Raw genomic sequence first — 26,864 nt, forward strand, 5'->3', positions numbered from 1 at the left:
CAATATCAAATGGTAGAGAAGCACTTACAGAAATGCTCAACCTCATTAGCCATTAGGGAAATGCAAATCAAAACAACCCTGAGATTTCACCTTACAAACATCAGAATGGACAAGTTCAAAAACTCAAGTGACAACACATGATGGAGAGATTGTGGAGAAAGGGGAACCCTTCTCCTCCCTTCTCCACTTTTGATGGGAGTGTAAACTTGTACAACCACTCTGGAAATCGATCTGGCACTTTCTCAGTCAACTAGGAAAAATGTTTCCTCAAGATCCTGCCATACCACTCCTAGGTGTATATCCAAAAGAGGCTCAAGTAAACAAAAAGGACATTTGCTCAACCATGTTTGTAGCAGCTTTATTTGTAAAACCCGAAGCTGGAAACAGTACAGATGCCCCTCAACTGAAGAATGGATGCAGAAATTTTGGTACATCTATATGATGGGAGTATTAGTCAGCAATGAAAAACAAGGAAATTATGAAATTTGCAGGTAAATGGTGGGACCTGGAAAGGACCATCCTGAGTGAGTTGTCCCAGAAGGAAAAATACACACGGTATATACTCACTCATATAGACATACATCATAGGACAAACCCACTAAAATCTGTGCATCTAAAGAAACTAAGCAAGAGAAAAGACCCTAACTAAAATGCTCAATCTCCATCCTGAAAGACAAAGAAGATTGCATCAGAAGATGAAGAAAACAGGAAACAAACTAGAAACCTGACACAGAGGGCCTCTGAAAGCCTCTGCCCTACAGACTATCAAAGCAGATGCTGAGCCTAATGGCCAACTGTCAGGCAGAGTGAATGGAATTTTATGTAAGAAGTGGGAATTAGCAAGAGCTGGAGAGGACAGGAACTCCACAAGAAGAGCAACAGAACAATAAAAATTGAACACAGGGAACTTCCCAGAGACTCATACTCCAACCAAGGACTATTCATGGAGATAACCTAGAACCCCTGCACAGATGTAGCCCATGGCAGTTCAGTGTCCAAGTGGGTTACATAGTAATGGGAAGAGGGACTGCCTCTGAAATAATCTGATTGGCCTGCTCTTTGATCACCTCCCCCTGAGGGGGGAGCTGCCCTACCAGGCCACAGAAGAGGATAATGCAGCCACTTTTGATGATAACTGATAGACTAAGATCAGAAAGAAGGAGAGGAGAACCTCCCCTATCAGTGGACCTGAGGTGGGGCATGCATGCAGAATGGGGAGGGAGGGTAGGATTGGGAGGGGAGGACAGAGGGGCTTATGGGGTGATACAAAATGAAGAAAGTGTATTTAATAAAAAAAGAATTAAAAAAATAAAAAAAGAAAAAAAACTTCAGAAACTGGGATGAACTTGAGCAACACTAAACCATTTCAGCAAAATAGCATTTGCTTTCTATCTTTATGAATTTTCTTATTCCTATTTCTTATTAAACGGTGAAATTGTAAAAAAAAAAAAAAAGAATCAGAAGAAGATATCAGAAGATGGAAAGATCTTCCAATCTCATTGTTTGGCAGTCTTAGCATAGTAAAAATGATGGTTTTACCAAAACCAATGTACAGATTCAATGCAATATCCATCAAATTACCAAATCAATTCATTACAGACATGGAAAAAAAATCTCAACTTCATATGGAAAAACAAGAATTGCTAAAACAATCCTCAACAATAAAAGATCTTCAGGAGGTATTTCCATCTTTGATCTCAAGTTGTAGTATAGTGCAACAGTAACCAAAACTTCATGGTACTGGTATAGAAACAGAATGGTGGATCAATATAGCTGAATAGAAAACCCAGAAATAAACCCACACACTTAAGGACACCTGATTTCTGACAAAGATGCCAGTACCATACAATGGAATAATGTTAGCATCTTCAACAAATGGTACTGGTGTAACTGGATGTATACATGTAGAAAAATGTAAATAGATCCATATTTATCAGCCTGCACAAAACTAAAGTCCAAGTGAATCAAAGCCCTGAACATAAAACTAGACACAGTAAATCAATTAGAAGAAAAAGTTGGGAAGAACTTTGAACTCATTGGTATAGAAAACAACTTCCTGAACAAAATACCAACAACAGAGGCTATAAGAGCAACTGTCAGTAAATCAGACCTCATGAACCTGAAAAGCTTCTGTAAAGCCAAGGACACTGTCATCAAAACAACATGAATGCCTACAGATTGGGAACGAATCTTCACAAAGCCTCTATGTGACAAAGGGCTAATATAAAGTATATATAAAAAACTAAACAAGTTGATAAGCAACAAATCAAGTAATCTATTTAAAAAATGGGGAACAGAGCTAAACTGAGAATTCTCGATAGAGGAATAACGGTTGGCAAAGAAATACTTAAAGAAATGCTCAACCTCATTAGCCATCAGGGAATTGCAAATCAAAATGTCTCTGAGATTTCATCTTTTACCAATCAGAATGGCCAAGATCAAAAACAAAAGTGACAATACATGCTGGAGAGATTGTGGACAAAGGGGAATCCTCCTCCACTGCTTCTGTGGATGTAAATATATACAACCTTTCTGTATATAAATCTGGTGCTTACTCAGACAACTAGGAATAGTGCTTCTTCAAGATTCAGCTATACCCCTCCCAATCATATATCCAAAGGAGGCTCAAGTACACATAAGGACATTTGCTCAAACATGTTTGTAGCAACTTTATTTTTAATAGCCAGGAGCTGGAAACAAACCAGATGCCCTCTAAGTGAAGAATGGATACAGAAGTTGTGGTATATCTACACAATAGAATATTACTCAGAAAAAAAAGGAAATCATGAAATTTGCAGGCAAATGATGGGAAGTGGAAATGAGCTGTCCCAGAAGCACAAAGACACAAGGTATATACTCACTCATATACACATATAATATAGGATACACCTAGTACAATCTGTACACCTAAAGAAAGTAATAAATTGGCAGGACTCTGGCTAAAATGCTCAATACCCATCCCAAAAGACAAAAAGGATGGACATCAGAAGAAGGAGAAAACAGGGAACAAGTTAGGAGCCTGCCACCGAAGGCCTCTGAAAGGCTCTGACCTGCACATTATGAAAGCAGATGTACTCATGGCCAGCTGTCGGGCAAGTGCATGGAATCTAATGAAAGAAGTGGGAAATAGTAAGATCTGGAGAGGACAGGAGCTCCAAAATGTAAGCAATAAAACCAAAAAATCTGAGCACAGTTGTCTTTCCTGAGACTCATACTCTAATCAATACTATGCATGGAGATAACCTAGAAGCCTTACAGAAATGTAGCCCATGGCAGTTCAGTGCCCAAGTGGGTTTAACAGTAATGGGAACAGGGCCTGCCTCTGACATGAACTGATTTGCCTGCTCTTTGATCACCTCACCCTGATGTGGGAGCAGCCTTATCAGGCCACAGAGGAAGACAATTCACTCCTAATGAGATCTGATGGACTAGCATTAGAAGTAGGAGAGAAAGTCCTCTGAACTTCTTGGACTTGGGAAGGAGCATGCCTAGAAAAGGGGGACAGAAGGTAGGATATGGAGGGAAGAAATGAGGGGTTTATGGGAAGATACAAAGTGATAAATTGTAATTAATGAAAATTAAAATAAAAATATTGAAAGACATAATTCTCCTTGGTGTTATGTTTTAGGAGGTTATGCTTGGAGGTTGATATACTTATAAAAGGGACCAGACAGAAGGGAGTCTGTATCTCAGTACAGGTCAATTTATATCTTTGTTTCTGTAGGTCTTTTTCTCAACCTGTTTTTGAAACTGTTTCTCTAGCTCTTTGCTCTATTATTCTCTCTGTCTCCATCTCTCTGCCTATCACTTGTGGTTCAGTGTGAAAAGTTTCAGTTCTGCTGAAGGATTGCAACAATTTGACTGCTTGGTGACATGACATCATATATTATTTTCTCTATAAAAATATAAGCAAGGTCCCAATTAAATGCATTTTGTTCAAATATTTGCCTTGGTCAGGGAACATTTTTACACTCGGTAATTCACTGACTGAAGACCTATCTGTGCATTTAATAATGGTATCTGTGATAATGTGAAAATCACATGTCAAGGATACCTGAACTTATTAATGAACACTTGAAAGAAATATGTGACACTTTCTTGGCCATAGTAACTGTCATCTCTAGTTTGTGTGCTTGTCAGATGGAGGCATTTCTCTCAAGCAGGCTGTCCACTTGGCCCTTTTAATAACTGGCTCCTCAAACTCTTACTGGCCTTCACCTGTTTCATGGCAACATTCTCCATATTAGCCAATCAGAACCTGAGAGAATCTTGAGGTTTCATGGAGATGAATAAACAAACTTTTCCCAGTGTCCAGTATCTGTGCACATGCAAAATTTTCTTGTGAAACCCAACAAGCCTTTATCTCATCGATTTATCTAGATCCCACACCTTTATTCCTTTTTATCTCTGTGCAATTGTTAGGTGGGAAATGAAACTTTAATGTTTATTTAATTGGACAGCTTCCTAAGTAGGGAAGCTTCAAAGTGATGTGGGACTAAAGGGAATATACCAAATGAAAAGGTGGTATCCTACTGTGGTTTTGGATCTGAAATATCCTAGGTTGAAACTTTGTACTGAGAAGTTACTCCTATACTCACTAAATGAACCTTCACATTCTTACTCATATAAAAGCCTGATAGGGTCTATGGTTCCCTGTGGTACTGAGTCCTTAAGAGTGGGGAAAGAGAAGGGAACCAGACAATTTCTGTGATTGGTTAGGCTGAAACAGAGAAAGATCGGTGTATGTGAAAGTAGAAATTAGGGGAAATAAACTATTTGACAGCTGAGGCACAATAGTGTTGCCAACCCTCTATGAGCAGGGTTGCCTTGGCCGACCTGTCTTGATCAGCAGTTGTGTCTTAATCAGTGGTCAGTGATAAATCCTCCTGGTCCTGGGGTTTAATGTTAAAACTGGGCCTTTGGGATAGAAAAATGGGTTGTATTATGTGCCTAGGATAAAAGCATAAGAGCAGCTGTGTTGCCTGCTGTGGTCCTCCAAACAAACACTCTAAACAGTCTTAGTGCCAGAACTGCTAGTTCAGAGATGCCACCTCAACTCATATGATCTGGAGGTAGCTGGTTCAAGCCCAGGAGGCTCTGATATATAAAGAGTTCCTTGAAAGCATGCCTTACAAAGTCAAACTCTCCCCTCCTTTAGTGGAATCTTTTCTTCATGTTAAATGTCATTGTAAAGTTGTCACCATGTTATTTTTATTGCTTATGCGGGAATTTCATATAATATATATTACACTCCATTTTCATTGCTCCCACATTCAAATTCTTACCCATGTGTCACAATATTTTTTTCCTTAAAATACATCAATTTAATTATGTGTTTTTTATATACTTATTGGAACTTTATCAGTCTCAGTGCCAAGTTCCTTAAAGAAAATTGTTCATCCTTGCCGTATCCTGGCAACAACGCCAAGAAGAAGCCATCAGTCCTGAAGAGCTCTATACTTTATCACCTTGATCACAGTGTCTCTTATGTATTTATTTATTAAGATTTATTCACTTTGTCATCCCCTACCTCTTCTCCTTCCTGTCACAACCAGGCTCCTCCTTCTACCCCTATGCTATTTCTCTAGTTCCATGATAGGTGAGATCCCCTCCCCATTTTCTCTGACACTAGTTTATCAGGTCTCTCAAAGCTGGCTGCATCATCATCTTCTGTGGCCTGATGCTCAGGGCATTGTTCTCCTGTGTCCTCAATTTCCTCTTCTTATGACCACTCTTCCTTCCTCCTCTCCTGCAGGGTTAGCAGAGAACTGAGGGGAGCTAGAATTCCATAAGGAAATTTCATTCAGTGTGGGTGTTTAAGAGTTTCTCTCTGCATAGTATCTGACTTTGCATCTCTGTATCCAATTCCATTTGAGTAGAATAAAGCATCTCTGTGTATCCAAGAACATGGCACTGATGTATCAGTGGGGGCAGAAAGCAACACATTTTAATTGGACAGCTGCCTAAATAAGGAAGCTTCAAGGGATGTAGGATTAAGGGGAATGTACTGAATGATAAGGTGATCTCTCACTGTGGTCTTGGCTCTGAAATTTCCTAGGTTGTAACTTTGAACTGAGCAGTTACTGGCATACTCACTAAATGTACCTTCACATTCTTATTGATATAATAGGCTGGCAGGGTCTAGGGCTCACTGGTGTATTGAGTCTTTAAAAGCTGGTAAAAGACAAGGCAACCTGATAGCCCTGCTGGCTAGTTTATCAGGGTCTACCTGAAAGAGGGCGTGTAAATTAGGGACAGAGACACAAAGAATGGAGACAAGACAGTTTCCTGCTCAAGTCTCATTTTACTGAATGTGCAAACAACACTTATAAAGCAAAGTGTACAAGCAAATAATTTTTTACATTAGCAACACATTTGTGCCACCTGGCATGGCATCCAGGAATTTACTCAAGGTTACAGCAATTTGCGTTCTTTTCCCATGGTTGCAGGGAGCTTGCTATCTACTTCTCAGGCTCAGAACACCCCACTTGCAGAGAGATGGCCAAAGACATTCTCTGAGACATGGAACTTAGATAAAACCTGCATCTGCCATGGCTAAGAGACAGAATTCCAATTACCAAATTGCTTCAGTTTTCTGTTCTTTGTTTAATGGATAGCCTGTCTTATTTTGGTGAAACAGGCATTTTTCCTTATTCATCATGTAGGTTGCATCTGACTTTTATGACCCTTTGTCTTAGGTTGGAAAAACCACAATTTTACTCTGACCCATCATTGACTTACCTCCATATCAAATGGGGTTGTTAGAGATCTTTAATTTAAATTCATGCAACTCTACTTGCATGCACTGAAGTTGTTGAAGAAGGAACTGTAATACACAAGGAAGGCAGGCAACAGGCCCATACCTGCCAGGAGGTCCCCAAGTGTCAGTCCCTACTTAAGCACAGAGTCAAAAGATGGAAAGTGCCTCCTGAGGCTACTAAATCTATCCCACGCTGTATTGGACAATTCTAACCTAGGTTTCTTGGCAGATTCTACGTCATGGATCTTACCTTCTCATCATTAACATGTCCAATGAGAAGTTTTTGCTAGACCAAAAACCAGCAAGGTGATTCTGAACCTGAGTCAAATTAAATTCCATTTCATCATACCAAGAATCAGAAATCCTAACAGGAATCATAACAAAAGCAGGTTGCTTAACAACTAATACTGAAAAAGCATTATTATCAACACTAACACAGTTAGTAAGATTATAATATACACATTCATTTGAATAGGTATCATTGTTCTAAAATGTCTTACTACAATGTTTCCAATGAGCAGTAAATAAGGAGGATCAACACATGCCAAAACAGAAGTATAGTTGATTAATTTAGCAAAGCTGCTTACATTCCCAGAGAGAATGCCTATATATCTCTACATAGCCCCCAATTTCCAGACATAGGTTATTTTTATTTGAAGTCCTCCAAAGGGCAGCCCTTACAGCTTTTTTCTAAAACAAAGGAATTTTGACTGCCTTTACCAGAAGCCAAGTTCTTAATACCCTTAATGATAGACCAGTCTAGTCCATGATTGTAAATGCATGGTCATTGTCCCAGAAGTACATGGTGGGCAGTTCCCCATAGCATCTTGTCTAAGGAACCACCAGTAGAGGACAAGTATGTTGATCCCCTTTCTCACATGGCAGAAACTCATAATAGCATAATAGCTTTGTGATGTCAGCATAGCTTTGAGATGCTTTAATATCATTGTAAAGTAATATTGTTGTGAATTCATAATAGCATTGTAATGTCATAATTCCATTGTGATGTCATAACACAATCATGTCTTAAGAGCATTGTGATGTCATCATAATATTGTGATGTCATGACAGCTTTGTTATGTCATAATGGAATTGTGCTGTCATAACTACATTGTGATGTATCATAATATTGTGATGTTATAACAGCTTTGTGATGTCATAATATGATTATGGTATCATAATTACATTGTGATGTCATAATAGCATTGGAATGTCATTATATTTGTGAGATCATAACACCATTGTAATAGCATAATAGCATTATGACATCATCATAGCACTGTGATGCCATCATAGCATTGTGAAGTCAAAGCATTGTGAGGCCCTAATAACATTTTGTTGTCATAATAGTATTGTGATGTCAAAAATTACCATTGTGATATCATATCATTGTGTTGTCTTAATAGAATTTAGATATCATATCACTGTGATCTCATACTTTTTGTTGTCATAATAGTATTGTAAGGTCATAATATGGTTGTGATGTCATAATATAATTTTGAGGTCATGATTTTCATAATAACATTGTGATATAATAATAGATTTGTGATGTCATAATATAATTTTGATAGCATAATTCCTTTTTTCAGTCATAATAGCACTGTGATATCATAAAACACTTTTGAGGTCATAATAGCATTGTGAGTTCAAAATACCTTCATGATATCATAACAGTATTTTGATATCATATTATTGTGATATCCTAACAGCATTGAGATATGATAATAGCAATGTGAAGTCGTAATAGGACTGTTGTGTCATTATATCATTGTGATGCAATAACGCTATTGTGATGTCATATCATGATGTCATAAAATCATAATGATTTCATAAAGGCATTGTGATGTCATAATCCGACTTTGTGGTCATACAAGCATTGTTGTATCATAATAAGCTAGTGATGTCATAATAGCATTTTAATGTGAAAATAGCCTTATGAAATTTAATAGCATTGTGATGTCATAATGTCATAATAGCTTTGGGATGTCGTACTAACACTGTGATGTCATATCATAATCATGTCAGAACAGCATTGTGATGTCCTAATACCATTGCAATATGATAATAGCTTTGTGACATCATAATGGCATTGTTTTGTCATAATGCATTGTGATGTCAACATAATGATGTTATACCACAATCATGTCATAATATCATTGTGATATCATAATAGCAATTGTATGTCATGATGAATTTTGTTGTCATAATAGCATTTTGATGTCAAAATTCCATTAGGTGTCATAATACACTCATGTCTTTTTACCATTGTAATGTCATAATACCATTGTGAAGTCATAGTAAGATGTGATGTCATAATAGCATTGTAATGTCATAATAGCATTGGGAAGTCATAACACCATTGTGATAGCATAATGGCATTGTGATATCATCATAGCATTGGGAAGTCCTAAATATCTTTGTAAAGTCATATTTTTCAAATTCATAATAGCATTGTAATGTCATAATACCATTGTGATGTCATAAGAGCATGGTGATATCATAATACCGTTTTGATGTCAGAATTCCGTTGGAATATCATACCACAATCTTGTTGTAATACGATTCTGATGCCATAAAAATATGGTGATGTCATAATACCATTGTTAAATGAGAAAACCATTGCAGTGTCATACCATATTTATGCCATAATACCACTGTGGTGTCATATTATGTTTTTAAGGTAAATATAGCATTGTCAAGTCATAACACGATTGTGTTGTCATAATAGCATTGTGATGTTATTATAGCATTGAGAGTTCATACTATTGCCATACCATATTAGCTTTGTGATATCATAATATCATAGTGATGTCATCATTGCATTGTGATGTCCTAATACAATTGTGATGTGATAATAGCTTTGTGATGTCATAAAATCATTTTAATGTCATAATATCATTGGAATATCATGAGGAATTTTGATGTCATGATGCCATTGTGAAGTCATAATAGCATTGTGATCTCAAAATTATATTGTGATGTCATACCACAATCATATCATAATACAACATTGATATAAAGCATTGTGATGTCATCATAGCATTGGGATGTCCTAATATCATTTTAATATCATTTTAATAATCTTATCAGGTCGAAATTCCATTGTGATATCATAACAAAATTATTTGTAATAGTATTATGATGTCATCATAACCTTGTGGTGTCCTCATAGCATTGTGATGTCATAATATATTGTGATGTCATAATATATTGTGATGTCATAATAACATCGTGATGTCGTATAATTATGGAGTCATGGTAGTATTTAGGTATCATACCATTGTGATGTCATAATACCTTTTTTAAGTTTAATAATATTTTGATATCATAATACCATTCTGATCTCATAATAGCATTTTAAGATCATATTAGATTTGTGAAGTCATAACACCATTGTGTTCTCATAATCACATTGTGATGTCATAATATCACTGTGAAGTCATAATACCATTGTGATATCAGAACAGCATTTTGATATCATAATACCATCTTGAAATCTTAATACTATAGTGATGTCATAATATTTTATTGTCATAATAGCATTGTGATGTCATAATAGTAGTGTCATGTCATAATAACATTGTGAAATTATAACACAATTGGGATGTCATAATATTTTGATGTCATAATAGCCTTGTGATAACAAAATACATTTCTGATGTCATAAAAGCATTGTGATTTCATATCGTTGTGATGGCATTATAGCATTGAGATATAATAGCATTTTGTTGTCATCATACCATTGTGTAGTCATATCATTGTAAAGTTATAATAACATTTTGATGTCAAATTTCATTGTGATGTCATACCACAATCATGTAGTGTTACCTTTGTGATGTCATAATAGCAGGGTGAAGTCATAATTCCATTGTGAAATTATAATAATAAGGGGATATCATAAAATCTTTGTAATGCCATAAAAGCATTTTGATGTAATAACATCATTGTGATGTCATAATACTATTTCTAGGTCATAATAGTATTTTGATGTCATAATTCCATTGTGATATGATAATACCTTTGTGAAGTGATAATAGCATTGCGATGTCATAAGAGCATTGTTATGTCATCAAAGCATTGCAATATGTTAATACCATGGTGATGCCATAATAGAATTGATATGCCATATAAGCACTGTGATGTCTAATAGCATTTTTTAAGTCATAATGCTATGGTGATGTCAACGTTCCATTGTGATGTCAAACCACAATCATATTGTAATAGCATCATGATGTCATAATAAAATTGTAATGTCATAATAGCATTGTAATGTCATTAAATCATTGTGATGACATTTTAATGTCATATCATTGTTTTCATAATAGCATTGAGACAACATACAGTTATGATGTCATGATAGCTTTCTGAAGTCATAATAGAATTGTGATATCATAATACCATTGTCATGTCAGAATAACATTTTTGAGGTCAAATTAGCTTTGTGAGTTCATAATAACATTATGATGTCATAATAGGTTTGTAATGTCATAATATCATTGTGATTACAAAATTCCAGTGTGATGTCATACCACAGTGTCATAGTAGCGTTGTGAGGTCATCATAAAATTTTGATGTCATAATAACATTATGAAATCCTAAAACCATTCAGGTGTCATATACTTGTGATGTCATAATAGCATTCTGATGTCAAAACACATTTTTGATATCCTAATAGCATTGCGGTTTTATATCATTGAGATATCATAGTTGCACAAAGATATCATAATTACATTGTAAATTCATAATAGCATTGTGCTGTCATAATATCATTGTGATGTCATAAGGCTATTGTGAAGTTAAAATACCATTGTGTGTCATAATAGAATTTAATGTCATAATTACCTTGTGAAGTCATAACACCACTTAGATATCATAATAGCATTGCAAAGTCATAATATAATTATGATGTCATAACATTAAGATGTCATAATAGGTTTGTGATGTCATAATAGACTTGTGAATTCATAACAGCATTGTGTTGTCATGATATCATTATGATGTAAAAATTCTATTGTGATGTCATATCACCATCATGTCATAATACCATTCCTGTGCCATAATAATAGACTGGTGATGTCATAATAGCTCTGTGATGTCATAATACCATTGTGAACTCATATTGTTGCGAAGTCATAATAGCATTGTGACATCTTAATATCATTCTGATATCAAAATACCATTTTGATGTCATAATAGCATTTTCAGGTCATATGCCATTGATATGTCAAAATTACATTGTGATGTCATACCACAATCATGTTGTAATAGCATTGTGATGTCATAATAGCATTGTAAGTCATAATACCACTATGATGTCATAATACCATTCTATTTTTATGTTTTTTATACTTTATTAATTACACTTTATTTATTTTGTATCCTCCCTGTGATTCCCTCCCTCCTCCCTTCCCAATCTCTCCCTTCCTCCATCTTCTGCATCCATGCTGCTCCCCAAGTCCACTCATAGGGGAAGTCTTCTTTTTTTTTCTTCTGATCCTAGGCAATTACATCTCTTCAGGAATGTCTGCATTGTCTTATTCTGTGGCCTGGTAATACTGCTTACCCCTCAGAGGGAGGTAATTAAAGAGCAGGCCAATCAGTTCATAGCAGAGACAGTCTCTGTTTTTATTACAATGGAACCCACTTGGATACTGAAAGGCCATCTGTGCAGGGGTCTTAGGTTATCTCGATGCATAGTCCTTGGTTGGAGCATCAGTCTCAGAAAAGAACCATGTGCTCAGATTTTTTTGGTTCTTTTGTTCTCCTTGTGGAATTCCTGTCCTCTCCAGATCTTACAGTTTCCCACTTCTTTCCTAAGATTACCTGTACTCTGCCCAAAGGTTGCCTCTAAGTCTCAACATCTGCATTGATAGTCTGCAAGGCAGAGCCTTTCAGAGGTCCTCAGTGTCAGGCTCCTGACTTATTTCCACATTTTGCCTTCTTCTGATGCCCTTGTCTTTGACTTTCTAGATAGGAATTGAGCATTTTTGCAAGAGTCCTCCCTCTTGATTAGTTTCTTTAGGTGTACAGATTTTAGTAGAGTTATCCTGTATTATATGTTTATATGAGTGAGTATATACCGTATATGTCTTTCTGCTTCTAGGATAGCTCACTCAGGATGATTTTTTTCAGATTCCACAATTTACATGGAAATTTCATGAATTCCTTTTTTCCTCTTTATTTATTTATTTATTTATTTATATTTACTTTTTTCTTATTAATTATGCTTTACTCACTTTGTATCCCCTCCCATGGTTCCCTCCCTCTTCCCATCCCAATCCCTCCCTTCCTCCACCCTCTGCATCCATGCCCCTCCCCAAGTCCATGAATAGGGGAGGACTTCTTTTCCTTCCTTCAGATCCTAGTCAAATAGGTCTCATCAGGAGTGGCTGCCTTGTCCTCTTCTCTTGCCTGGTAATGCTGTTTCCCCCACAGAGGGAGGTAATTAAAGAGCAGGTCAATCAGTTCATGTCAGAGACAGCCCATGTTCTTATTCCAATGGAACCCACTTGGATACTAAACTTCCATGGGCTACATCTGTGCAGGGGTCTTAGGTTATCTCCATGCATAGACCATGGTTGGAATAGCAGTCTCAGAAAAGACCCCTGTGCTCAGATTTTTGGTTCTTTTGCTCTCCTTATGGAGTTCCTGTCCTCTCCAGATCTTATTGTTTCCTACTTCTTTCCTAAGCTTCCCTGCACTGTGCCCAAAGGTTGGCCATAAGTCTCAGTATCTACTTTGATAGTCTGCAGGGCAGAGCCTTTCAGAGGTCCTCTGTGTCAGGCTCCTGACTTGTTCCCTCTTTTCTCCTTCTTCTGATGTCCAGCCTCTTTGCCTTTCTGAATACCTCACTCTGGATGATCTTTTCCAAATCCCACCATTTACCTACAAATTTCATGATCTCCTTGTTTTTTTATTGCTGAATAATATTCCATTGTGTAGATAAACCACAATTTGTGAATCCATTCCTCCACTCAGGAGCATATTGCTGTTTCCAGCTCCTGGCTATTACAAATAAGCTGTTACAAACTTGGTTGAGCAAATGTCCTTATTGTGTACTTGAGAATTTTTTAGATATATGCCTAGGAGGGCTATAGCTCAATCTTGATGAAGTGCTATTCCTAATTGGCTGAGAAAGGGCAAGATTTCTTTCCAGAGTGGTTTTACAAGTTTACAACCCCACCCGCAGTGGAGGAGGGCTCCCCTTTCTCCAGAACCTCTCCAGCATGTGTTTTCACTTGACTTTTTGAACTTAGCCATTCTGAGGGGTGTAAGATGAAATCTTAGGGTCATTTTGATTTGTATTTTCCTTTTGACTAAGAATGTTGAACATTTCTTTAAGTGTTTCTCTGCCATTCTATATTCTTCTATTGAGAATTCTCTGTTTAGTTTTGTACTCCATTTTTTAACTAGTATACTTGGTTTGTGGCTTATAAAGGACTAAAAAAGCTTATATATAAAGAACTTTTTGAGTTTATATATAAAGAACTTTTTGAGTTCTTTATATATAATGGATAATAGTCTTCTGTCAGGTATAGAGTTGGTAAAGATCCTTTCTCAGTGTAGGCTGTGGTTTTATTGTGACAACAGTGTCCTTTGCTTTACAGAAGCTTTTCAGTTTCTTGAGGTTCCATTTATTGATTGTTGCTCTTAGAGCCTGTGCTGTTGGTGTTCTGTTTGGGAATTTTTTCTGGTACCAATGAGATCAAGGCTCTTCCCCCCTTTTTCTTCTAAGTGGTTTAGTTTTTCTGGTTTTATATTGAGGTTTTTGATCCACTAGGACCTTAGTTTTCTGCAGGCTGATAAATATGGATCTATTTACATTTTTCTACATGTATACATCTTTGATCCACTTGGACTTTAGTTTTGTGCAGGTTGATAAGTATGGATTTATTTGCATTTTTCTGCATGTAGACATCCAGTTAGACCAGCACCATTTATTGAAGATGCTGTCTTTTTTCCATTGAATGCTTCTGGTGTCTTTATAAAAGGTCAAATGTCCATAAGTGTATGGATTTATATCAGAGTCTTCTATTTGATTCCAGTGATCCACCATTTTGTCTCTATGTCAGTATCACACAGGTTTTAGTGTTGTTGTTCTATAGTACAGCTTGAGATTAGGGATAGAGATACCTCCTGAAGATCTTTAATGTAGAAATTTTTTTTATCAGTTCTGGGTTTCTTGTTTTTCCATATGAAGGTGAGAAATTTTCTTTCAAGTTCTGTAAAGAATTGTGTTGTCAATTTGATGGGAATTGCATTGATTCTCTATATTGCTTTACATAAGGTGGTCATTTTTACTATATTAATCATGCCAAGTAATGAGCATGGGAGATCTTTCCATTTTCTGACATCTTCTATTCTTTCTTCAGAGACTGGAAATCTTTCTCATACAAGTCTTTGACTTGCTGGGTTAGGTTCACACCAGGGTACAATTGTAAAATAAATTTAATTAAAATTAAACCACACATAGACCCCACAAATTAATACTGGGAGACTTCAATACCCCATTCTGAACAAAGGACCTACCCACAAAACAGAAATTAAACAAAGAAATAATAACTCTGACAGAGGTCATGAATCAAATGGATTTCAAGGAAATCTACAGAACATTTCACCCAAACACAAAAGAATTTACCTTCTTCTTAGCACCTCATGGAACCTTCTCCAAAATAGACGATATAGTTGGTCACAAAACAAAACTCAACATATACAAGAAGATTGAAATAATCCCTGGTATTCTATCTGATCACCATGGACCAAAGCTGGAACTCAATGACAGAAATTGCAAAAGGCCTACATAAACATTGAAACTGTTCAACATGCTTCTAAATGACAGCTGGGTCAGAGAAGAAATAAAGAAATTAAAGACTTTCTAGTATTCAATGAAAATGAAGGCACAACATACCCAAACTTATGGGAAACAATATGAGAAGTGCTATGATGAAAGTTCATAGCACTAAGTGTCTTTAAGAAGAAATTCAAAACATCTCATGCAAGCAACTTAAGGGTTCACTTAAAAGCCCTAGGGAAAAAAAAGAAGCAGACACACCAAAGAGGAGTTTACAGCTGGAAATATTCAAACTCAGGGCTGAAATCAATAAATTAGAAACAAATAAAACAATTTAAAGAATCAAAGAAACCAAGAGGTGGTTCTTTGAGAAAAATCAACAAGATAGACAAACCCTTAGACAAACTAACTAAAATGCAGAGAGACACTATCCAAATCAACAAAATTAGAAATGAAAAGGGGGATATAACCATAGATACTGAAGAAATCCAAACAATACTTAGGACTTACTTTAAAAGACTATCTGCCACAAAATTTGAAAATTAAATGAAATGGACAAATTTCTTGACCAATTCTACATTCCAAAGCTGCATCAAGACCAGGTAACTCAATTAAATAGTCCTATATCCCCCAAGGAAAATAGAAGCTCTCCTCAAAAGCCTACCATATAAAAAAAGCCCAGGACCAGTTGGTTTCAGCACAGAATTCTACCAGATCTTCAAAGAAGAGCTAACACCAATACTCTTCAAACTATTCCACGAAATGAAAGAGAAGGAACACTACCCATTCTATAAAGTCACAATCACCTTGGCACCTAAACCTCACAAAGACCTAACAAAGAAGGAGAATTTCAGGCCAATCTCCCCTATGAATATTGATGCAAAAATACACAACAAAATACTTGCAAACTGAATCTAAGTACACATCAAAGATATGACAAAGTAGGGATCATCCAATGCATGCAGGGATGGTTCAATATATGGAAATCCATCAATGTGAACCACCCATAAACAAAGTAAAGGAGAAAAAAAACTCATGATCATCTCCTTAGATGCTGAAAAGTCATTTGACAAAATCCTCCATCCATTCATGTTTAAAGTCTTGGAACGATCATGAATACAAGGTTCATACCTGAACATAGTAAAGGCAATATACAGCAAGCTTATAGCCAATATCAAACTCAATGGAGATAAACTTAAATCAATCCCATTGAAATCAGAGACAAGGCAAGACTGCCTCTTCTCTTTGTATCTCTTCAACATTGTTCTTGAAGTCCTTGCTAAAGAAATAAGAAAATTCTAGGGGATACAAATTGAAAAGGAAGAAGTCAAAGTAACACTATTTGCAGATGATATTATAATATACCTGAGTGACCCTCAAAATTCTCTCCTACAGCTGATAAAAACCTTCAGCAAAGTAGCTGGATACAAAAATAACTAAAAAATATCAGTAGCCCTTCTATATACAAAAGTCAAAAGGGCTGAGAAACAAATTAGGGAAACAACCCTTTATAATAGCCTCAAATGACATAAATTACCTTGGTGTAACCCTAAACAAACAAGTCAAAGACTTTCGTAATACCATTCTTAGGTCAGAAAATCATTGTGAAGTCATAATTCCATAGGGATGTCATACCATTGTGAAGTCATAATAACATTATGTGGTCATATCATTGTGATGTAATTATCGCATTGTGATGTAATTATAGCATTGTGATGTCATAATAACATTGTGATGTGACAATAACATTGGGATGTTTTATTATTGTGAAGTCACCAAACTATTGTCATATCATAACATTATGATGTAATAATAGCATGAAATGTCATTAGAGTATTTTATTGTCATACTACTGTGATATTTTAATAATATTGTGATGTCAAAGCAGCATTGTGATGTCATAATACCATTTTGACATGATAATATGTAATGTCAGGAGAGCATCGTGATGTCAAATTGCATTGTTATATAATATTATTATTGTGATGTTATAATTCCATTGTGATACCATATGATGTCCTAAGAGCAGATGTCCTAATAGTATTGTGAAGTCATAATAGCTCTGAGATGTCATGACTCAAATGAGATAACATAGCACCACTGAGATATCCTAAAGAAATTGTGATATCACAATACAATTGCAATATCATAATATATTTGAGATATCATATAAGTATTATGATGTCATATCATTGTGTTGTCATATATTTGATATATTATACACATTTACTCTTGTTTATCTTTCTGACAATGTCAGTTGGGAAATGAAACTTTAATGTGTATTTAATTGGACAGCTTAATAAGTAGGGAAGCTTCAAAGTGATATCAGATTAAAGGGAATGTACCAAATGACAAGGGGTCTCCTACTGTGGTCTTGGATCTTGGTTGTGACTTTGAACTGAGCAGCTACTCATGGTCTCACTAAATGTGAATTTACATTCTTATTGAAATAATAGCCTGTCAAGGTCTTGGGTTCCCTGGAATATTGAGTCTTTAAGAGCAGGAAAAGAGAAGCTAACCAGAACATACCTGGGAATTGTTAGATGAAACAGAAAAGATCAGAGCGTATAAAAAGAGAACTAAGGGGCAATAAACTATTTGACAGCTGGTGATATTCCACAATATTGTTGACAACCCCTTATGAGTGTGGTTGCCTTGGCTGACCTGGCTGTATTGGCAGGTCTGTCCTACTCAGTAGTCAGTGAGCAATCATCCTGATCCAGGGGTTTAAAGTTAAAACTGGGCCTTTAGTACAGAGAAATGTGTCAATGTTATGTCTTGGACACAAGAGCAGAGTTGTTTATTAATGTTGTCCTCCACACAAGCAATCTAAACGTAGTGTTAGTGCTAGGAATGCTTGATCAGAGATGCATCCTATACACATGAGGTTTGAGGTAGCTGGGTAACACTAGTTCATGGCTAATATTCTCTGCTACATAATGAGTTCTTGGAAAGCATGCCTTACAAAGTCAAACACTGCACTCCTTTAGAGGAATCTTTTCTCCTTTTTAAAAGTTATTATAAAAGTTATTAACCTGTTATTTTTACTGATTTTGTGGGAGATTCATATAATATATTAGTTTTCCATGCTCCCAGTTTCAAATTTCTTCCCACATGTTTCTTTAAAATATTTCAATTCAAGTATGTGTTTTTCATCTACTCATTGGAAAATGATCAGAGTGTCAGTGCCAAGTCCCTTAAAGAAACCTGAGTTCATCCTTGCCACCTCCAGGAAGCCATTAGTCCTGAAGAGCTCTATACTTCATCCCCTTGATCACAGTTTTTCTTATATTAAGATTTGTTCATATTGTATCCCCTCTGCTGCCCCTGCCCTCTTCTTCCAGTACCACCTACCATCCTTCTTTTAACAATATACTTTTTCTCTAGTCCCTGATGAGGGAGGTCCTCCCCACGCCTTCTACCAGACCCTAGCTTATCAGTTGTCATCAACACTGGCTGCATCATCTTCCTCTGTGGCCTGATTCTCAGGGCATTGTTCTTGTGTTCTCAATTCCCTATGCTTATGAAACTCTTCCTTCCTCCTCTCCTGCAGGCTTCCTAAAGCTCTGAGGGGAGGGAGAATTTCATAGGGAAATCCTATTTAGACCTGGTTATTTTAAGGTCTCCCTCTGCATAATATCAAGGTCTCCCTCTGCATAATATCAGACTGTGGAGTCTCTGTATGCAATCTGATTTGATGTAGAAGAAAACATCTCTATGGATTCAAGAACATGACACTCATTTATCAGTTGAGGAAAGACAGTAACCTATTTTAATAACAACAGCTGGGTTGCTTGAAAATTTCTGTAGGATGCCCTGGCACAATAACTCAATTCACTGCCACCTAATCCCCTTAGTGGAAGACTGCTTTCTTCACAATAGATGGCCTATATGAAATTATCCCCCACTATTCGGAGACATCCTAATTAGTGAGTACATATCATATGTGTCTTTCTACACTTATTTACTTCACCCAGAATGATATTTTCTGGTCCCATCCATTTGCCTGAAAATATCATGATGTCATTTTTTTAGCTGAATAATAATCTGTTATGCAAATATTCCACATTTTCTCCAAAGAATATGGTCAGTCCTGTTCTTTAATGCTTTGAAATTGCTCAGACTTTAATCATTGTCTTGAATGACAAACTATCAGGATATCTATGTTCTGTTAGCTTATATGTCTCTCCAACTTCTTCCATTTCCTGGTGATTTGAATATCAATGTCCCTTTGAAGTTCATCTATTTACATGTGTAATCCCCAGTGAGGAAATGTCTGGGAAATGTTAAAAAGGTATAAAGTTGTTAGATAATATAATTCCTATTTGAGTTATATTATAGAGGGGGTGTGCTTTGAGGTTGATATGCCAATGAAAGTTACCAGATAGAATGGAGTCTTTGTCTCTAGGTCTAGATCAGTTTATATCTTTGTTTCTGTTGGTCTTGGTCTCTCTGTTTCTGAATCTGTCTCTCTAGCTATTTCTCTCTCTGTTTCTCTCAGTCTGCCTCTCTGCCTGCCACTTGCGGTTAAGTATGAAAAGCTATCAGTTTTGATGAAGGAGTACAACAAAATAACTGCTTGCTAATGTGAAGTCCTGGATGGTCTCTGTAAAAAATATAAGCAAGGTCCCAGTTTTACATTTTTTTCAAATATTTGCCTTGGTAAGGGAGCATTTTCATAGTAAGTAATTCACTGACTGATGCCTTATCTGTACATTTAACAAATAATGGAATCAGTGATAATGTGAATGTAACAGGTCAAGGGACGTCACTTTATTAATGAACACTTGAAAGAAATATGTGACACTTTTCCTGAACTAAGAGTTTTGGACACAGGAATTGTCATCTCTGGGTTGTGTGCTTTCAGTTGCTCAGATTGATTCATGTAGAGCTGCGCAGCCTTTTCTCAAGCAGGCTGTCCACTTGGATTTTAATAACATCCTCGTGAAACTCTCACAGGCTTTCACATTTTTCATGACATCATTCTCCCTCTCAGCCAGTCAGCAACTGAGAGAATCTTGAGATTTCCATGGAGATGAGTAAGCAAACTTTCCTCAGTGTCCAGTATCTCTGATACTATGCATACCTCACATTGTCTTATGAAACCCAATAAGCCTTTATCTCATCCCTTTATGCACATCCCACAACTTTACTCCTGTTTACCTCTGTGACAATCTCAAGTAGGAAATGAAACTTTAATGTTTATTTATTGGACATCTTCTTAAGCAGGGAAGCCTCAAAGTGTTGAGGGACTAATGGGAATCTACTGAATGACAAGGTGGTCTTCAAGTGTCCTCTTGGATTTTAAATTTCCTAGGTTGTGACTTAGAACTGAGCAGTTACTTGCATACAAACTGAATGGACCTTCACATTCTTATTGATATAGTAGGCTGGCAGGGTTTCAGCATCCCTGAGGTACTGAGTCTTTAAGAGCAGGGAAAAGAGAAGGAAAACATAATTCCTGAGACTGGTTTTGCTGAAACAGAAAAAGATAATTGAGTGTAAAAGGAGAAATGATGGGCAATAAACTTTTGAAAGCTGGTGCTATTCCATAAGTGTTGGCAACCCTCTATGAGCAGGGATGCTTTGGCTGTCCTGGCTCATTTGGCATCTGTGTCTTACTCAGAGGTAGGTGAGCAAGCCTCCTGGTACTGGTGTTTAACATTAAAAATGGTCCTTCAGGACAAATAAATGGTTCCAATTATATGCCTAGCACACAGAACAGCTGTTTTTGTTTGGTTGGTTTTTTTTTTTGTTTGTGTGTTTGTTTTTCTGTCATCCTCCAGAAAAACAGTCTAAATATAGTTTTAGTGCCAGGACTGCTTGTTGTGAGGTGCCACCTGAGCTCATGGTGTGTCAGGTAGCTGGGTAACCACTAGTTCATGGCTAGGATTCTCTGCTACATAATGAGTTCCTGGAATGCATGCCTTACAAAGAAAAACTCTGCCCTCCATTAGCAGACTCTTTTCTCCATGTTAAAAGTCATTGTAAATGTTGTCAACATATTTTTAATTGATTATGTGGGAATTTTTTATTACATACATTATACTCTTTACCATTGCTCAAAGGTTGAAATTTCTTCCCATGTGATACAGTAATTTATTTTCTTTAAAATACATCAATTGAAGTATGTGTTTTTCATATACTCATTGCAACATGATCAGATTCTCAGTGCCAAGTCCCTTAAAGAAAACTGAATTTATCCTTGCTGTATGCTGGTACCACCCCAAAAAGATGTCATCAGTCCTGAAGAGCTCTATACATCATCACCTTGATCACATTTTCCCTTTTACCCACTCTGATTTTTTCAATTTGTGTTCTTTCTGCTGCCCTTCCTTTCTTCTTCCAGTACCACCTCCCCTCCTTTTTCTTTCCCTATGCCCCTTCTCTCGTTCCCAGATAGGGAAGTTCCTCCTCTCCCTTAAATCTGTCCTTTGCCTATTAGTTTTCACCAAGGCTGGCTGCATCACCTTCCTAGGAGGCCTGATTCTCAGGGCATTGTTTTTCCTGTGTCCTCAATTACCTGTACTTATGATACTCTTCCTGCCTCCTCTCTTGCAGGCTTCCCAGAGCTCTGAGTGGAGGAAGAATTTCATAGGGAAATCACACTTAGAGCTGGGTGTTTTAATGTCTCTCTTTGCATAATATTGGACTGTGGGTCTCTGTATGCAATCACATTTGATGCAGAAGGAAGCATCTATGTGGATACAAGAACATGGCACTGATCTATCAGTTGAGGGCAGAAAGCAACATATTTAATAACAACAGCCAGAGTTGTTGGAAATTTCCCAAGGGTGCCTTTGCCCCAAAACTCAACTAATGGCCACCTATTAGTTGTAGAATGGGTTGGTCACAATACATGTCCTAGTGGAACTTTATCTGCCACTATTTGGAGACCTCCTAATAAGTGAATACATACTGTATTTGTCTTTCTGCAATTTAGTTATTTTCCTCAGGATGATTTTTTTCTGGTCCATCTATTTGCCTGAAAATATCATGATGTCATTTTCTAAGCTGAATAATACTCTGTTATGGAAATATTTAACATTTTCCCCAAAGGAGATTGTCAGTCCTGTTCTTTAGTCTTTGGAATTTGCTGGAATTTTGATCATTGTATTGAATGACAAACTATCAGGATAACTATGTTCTTTTAGCCTAGAAGTCCCTCTATCTTCTTCCACTTTCTGGTGATTTGAATTGCAATGTCCCCTTGAACCTCTTCTATTTACATGTTTAGTCCCAGTGAGGCAATGTCTGGAATGTTTGAATGTATGATCTTGTTACATAATATAATTCCTTTTGTTTTCCAAATTTCTTACTTGGCTTTTTGTCTTTTGAATACAGGAGGTATACCTATTTTTTTTTTTAGTTAATTTTTTATTCAGCCATTTTGCTAAAGTTGTTTATTAGGTGTAGGAGTACCCATGTAGAATTTTTGGGGTCACACATGTATACTATCATATCATCTGCAAACAGTGATGCTTTGACTTTTTCTTTTCTGATTTGCTCCGTCAATTGCTCTAGCAAGAATTTCCAGAACTTTGTTGAAGAGATATGGAGAAAGTGGACAGCCTTGATATGTCCCTGATTTAAATGGGATTGCTTTAAGTTTCTCTCTGTTTAGTTTGATGTTAGCTATAGGCTTGCTATATATTGCCTTTACAATATTTAGATATGTACCTTGTATCCCTGATCTCTCCAATGCTGTAAACATGACTGAATTTTGTATTTTCTCAAATGATTTTTCAACATCTAAGAAGATTATCATGTGTTGGTATAATGTTCTTTTAAAATGTATAGGCCTTACCCTTGTTAATTCAAATGCTGATTTCCCCACCCCAACTCTCTGGTTTCAATCTGGATATTGCATTGTGATATCCATTATAAGCATCCTGTCTCAACTCTTTTGTAAACAGGACAAAATTAAGCAACTAGATACAATGTTGTGCAATGGGAGCCAGAGGACAGGAAAGAGGGGAGGAGCTAGAGAGCAGGAAAGAGGGGAGGAGAAGGGGCTAGAGGGGAGCGAAGAGAACAGAGCTGGAGGAGCGAGCGTGGAGGACATGGAGCATGAACCAGAACTAACATTTCACAAAAAGCAAGTATAATGTGGGAAATCTAAATGTTAGTAAACTGAGGGCTTGGAGGTTTAGGAGAAAGTTAATATTGCCCAGCATTGTGTTGGAGGTTAACTAAAAACCCAGTCTCTGTGTGGTGATTTGGTTATACAGCTCCTGAGGATTAACAGCAGCTTTACTAGAAGAGAAAACAATAACAAATATTAAAAACTCTTACAACAATCATGTTTTTTTTTTCTTTAAGTTTGTTAATATGTTGCATCACATTGATGGAAATCCATATATTGTACCTAGGAAGAAGCCTCCTTGGTCATAGTGGATGATATCTTTGATGTGTTCTTGTATTCTTTAAAGACATAAAGTATCTTGATGTGACCCTAACCAAGCAAGTAAAAGACTTGTCTGAAAAAAAAATCAAGCCTCTGAAGAAAGAATTAAAAGATATTAGAAGAAGGGAAGATCATCCGTGCTCATGGCTTTCAGGCTTAGCAGTGTAAAAATGGCCATCTTACATAAAGCAATCTACAGATTCAATGCAATTTCCATTAAATTACCAAAACAATTATTTATAGAACTGGAAAGAAAAATTTTCACGTTCATATGGAAAAATTAGAACCCAGAATTGCTAAACAATCTTCTATAATAAAAGATCTTCTGGAAGTATCTCCATCCTTGATCTCAAGCTGTACTGTAAAGCAACAGTAATAACAACTGCATGGAATTAGCATAGAAACAGAATGGTTGATCAATGGAACTGAATAGAAGACCCAGAAATAAACCCACAAATTTATGGATACCTGATCTTTGGCAAAGATGCCAAAACCATACAATGGAAAAAAGTTTGCGTTTTCAAAATATGGTGCTGGTCTAACTGAATGTCTACATGTAGAAAAATGAAAATAGATCCATACTTATCAGCCTGCACAAAACTAAAGTCTAAGCAGATGAAAAAATAAAAATAAAACCAGAAACTGTAAATCAGTTAGAAGAAAACCTGGGGAAGAGCCTTGAACTCAGTGGTACAAGATACAACTTCCTGAACAGAACACCAACATCACAGGCTCTAAGAGCAACAATCAATAAATGGGAACTCATGAAATTGAAAAGCTTCTGTAAAGCAAAGTACACTGTCATAAAAACAAATGCCTACAGATTGGGAAAGATGCTTCACCAAGTCTCTATGTGACAGAGGACTAATGTACAGTATACACAAAGAACCAGACAAGTTGATAAGCAACAAATCAAGTAATCTAATAAAAATGATGGGGAACAGAGCTAAACAGAGAATTCTCAATAGAAGAATGTTGAATGGCAGAGAATCACTTAACGAAATGCTCAATGTCATTAGCCATCAGGGAAATGCAACTCAAAAACGACCCTGAGATTTCACCTTTACACATATTAGAATGACCAAGATCAAAAACTCAAGTGACAAAACATGCTGGAGAGGTTGTGGAGAAAGGGGAATACTTTACATTCCCACCAGCTGTAGAGAAGGGTTCCCCTTTCTCCACAACCCTGAAAGGTAAAGAGGATGGACACCAGAGGAAGGAGAAAACAGGGACCAAGTTAGGAGCCTGCCACTGAGGGCCTTTGAAAGGCTCTGCCCTGCACACTATCAAAGCAGATGCTGAGACTTTTGGCCAACTTTTGGGCAGAGTACAAGGAAACTAATGAAAGAAGTGGGAAATAATAATATTTGGAGAGGACAGGAGCTCTGAAAGGAGAGAATCAGAACCAAAAATATCTGAGCACAGGGGTTTTTCCTGAGACTAATCCTCCAACCCTGTAATATACATGGAGGTAACCTAGAACTACTGCACAGATGTAGCCCATGGCACTCCTTTGTCCAAGTGGGCATAGTAATTGGAACAGAGACTGCCTCTGACATGAACAGACTGGTCTGTTCATTGATCATCTCACCCTAATGTGGGAGCAGCCTTACCAGGCCACAGAAGAAGACAATGAAGCCACTCCTGATGAGATCTGATAGACTAGCATCAGAGGGAAGGAGAAGATCTCTCCTATTGGTTGTCTTTGGGAGTAGCATGGTGAAGGTGGGGAGAAGGGGGGTTTGAGAAGGGCAAAGGCATTATTGTGGGATACAAAGTGAACAAAGTGTAGTTAATAGAAAAAATAAAATAAATATTAAAAAATATATTTTTTTGGGAATTATATTATAGGAAGGTGTTCTTTGAGGTTGATATCCCAAGGAAATGGAAGACAGAATGGAGTCTCTGTCTCTCATTTCTGTCTATTTATAGCTTTGTTTCTGTTGGTCTCTGTATAACTCTTTCTGAATCTATCTCTCTCTCCTCTCTCTGTCTCTCTCAGTCTCTGTGACTCTGCCTGCCATTTGTAGTTCAGTATGAAAAGCTCTCAGTTCTGCTGAAGGATTACAACAAGATTTCTGCTTGCTGAAGTGACATCCTGGATTGTCTATGTAAAACTATAAGCAAGGTACCAAGTAAATGCTTTTTGTTCAAAGAGTTGCCTTGGTCACAGAGCATTTTCCCAGTAAGTAATTCACAGACTGAGGACATATCTGTGCATTTAACAAATAATAATGAAATCAGTGATAATGTGAGTGTAACATGTCAAGAACACGTGACTTTATTAAAAATCACTTGAAAGAAATATGTGACACTTCACCTGAACTAAGAGTTTTGAAACAGGAACTGTCATATCTGAGTTCTGTGTTTTCAGCTGCCCAGATAGAGACATGCAGTGCTGCACAGCCTATCTCCAAAGCAGGCTATCCACTTGGCCCTTTTAATAACTGGATCCTAAAATTCTTACTGGCTCTAACCTGTTTCATGACATCATTTTGCTCTCAACCTATCAGCAACTGAGAGAATCAAGATTTCCCTGGAGATTAGTAAACAAAATTTCCTCATTGTCCAATATCTCTGATCCTGTGAATGTAACTTGTTCTTGTGAAAACAAACAAGCCTTTATCTCATCTTTTTTTCAGATTAACTCCTGTTTACCTCTGTGACAATGTCACCTAGGAAATGAAACTTTAATGTTTATTAATTTGGACAGCTTCCTGAGTAGGAAAGCTTCAATTTGATATGGGATTAAGGGGAATGTACCAAATGACAAGGTGGTCTCTTAACCTGGTCTTGGATCTGAAATTTCCTAGGTTGTGAATTTGAATGTAGCAGTTACTTGTGTACTCACTAAATGTACCTTCACATTCTTATTGATATCACAGGCTGGCAGGGTGTAGTGT

This window comes from Meriones unguiculatus, assembly GCF_030254825.1.
Source record: "Meriones unguiculatus strain TT.TT164.6M chromosome Y unlocalized genomic scaffold, Bangor_MerUng_6.1 ChrY_unordered_Scaffold_23, whole genome shotgun sequence".
NCBI lineage: Eukaryota > Metazoa > Chordata > Mammalia > Rodentia > Muridae > Meriones > Meriones unguiculatus.